General features: G+C 37.0%; 1 non-coding gene across 1 annotated transcript; it reads left to right on the top strand.

The window, feature by feature from the left end:
* The first annotated feature begins 203 nt into the window (after positions 1-203).
* Positions 204-277, top strand: Trnat-ggu (transfer RNA threonine (anticodon GGU)). The gene has a single exon. It is a non-coding gene; the product is annotated as a tRNA-Thr (tRNA).
* Positions 278-1,194: the final 917 nt, after the last annotated feature.

Below are 1,194 nucleotides of genomic sequence, written 5' to 3'. Positions count from 1 at the left end.
AACATTCTAAAACTGTAAACATACGTTATTAAGACGGAGAAATAAAGTTTACTCTATGTGGTAAATTAAATATGAGAAAGGTTTTTAACACAAGTCAACACATACATAAATGACAGCCAGTGAAAAAACCCGCCCTCTATCATCTTCTCATCCAGTATTGAACTGAAGGCCTATAGATAATAACATCACTGCTCTTCTCCATCTGACTTATTAGCTCAGTTGGTAGAGCATCGGTCCGGTGATCCGAAGGTCCCAGGTTCAAATCCTGGATAGTCAGTGAATTTGTTTCACTGGCTGTCATTTATGTATGTGTTGACTTGTGTTAAAAACCTTTCTCATACGTTATTAAGGATTTCAGTTGAATTTTGGCCGCCATCTTGGATTTAAGTAAAAAAATTGTGGTGGCCCGTGGGCTTATTTTACTTCTTTCATCCAATGTAACATACATACAAGTATGGTCTTGGTAGGAATCACTATGGACAACAATCACCTCATCCTAATGGCATAGTTCAATAACCTCAATAAACAATCATAGTGCAAAATTTGACCTCAAGTTGCAGAGTATGAGTTTTTGTACCCAAATTGTCAAAGTTCATTCAATGAATGTGCAAATGTGTTGGGGTTAAAGAACTGTGTCTGATAGATGAGCATGTTGTGGATCCTAGTGAATAGAAACTGCCTATAACATAATATCCATGTTTGTCATGTTTGCTTTAAACATAAACATAAAATTGCAAAAATACGTTTGAACATGTAAACTTTTCTTGATAATAATATGACTGAAGCGTCTTTGAAAAAAGTTATCTTCAATGGCATCACTCATAAATGTTCGAAATCAAGTTCCCAAATATGCATACCTGCGTCGTGGAACCCTGTGCAGATTCACTCAGCAAGTATCAGGCTAAAATCAAGGAGCATGCATCAGACATTACATTCGATTGGCAAAATCATAAGTTCGAGGACTTCGTGGAAAGTCAGCAAGAAAACAGCCATAAGTACCACTTTATAAGTGCATGCCATTCTCTGTACCTTGTAAGAAACCTAAATGAAGCACTACAAAGTCTTTATGATATGCTGGCACCAGGTGGTATTCTGCTAGTAACAATTACTGCAGGTGAGTTGCAGATGAAACGGAAAATTTATATCACCTCACTGACAACCCCATACTTCTCTTTGACTTTCCACAGAAGTTCC

This window comes from Amphiura filiformis, chromosome 19 (genome assembly GCF_039555335.1).
Source record: "Amphiura filiformis chromosome 19, Afil_fr2py, whole genome shotgun sequence".
NCBI classification, from domain to species: domain Eukaryota; kingdom Metazoa; phylum Echinodermata; class Ophiuroidea; order Amphilepidida; family Amphiuridae; genus Amphiura; species Amphiura filiformis.
Note: the sequence above shows the minus strand (reverse complement) of the source record. Positions and strands in the feature narration are given on the sequence as shown.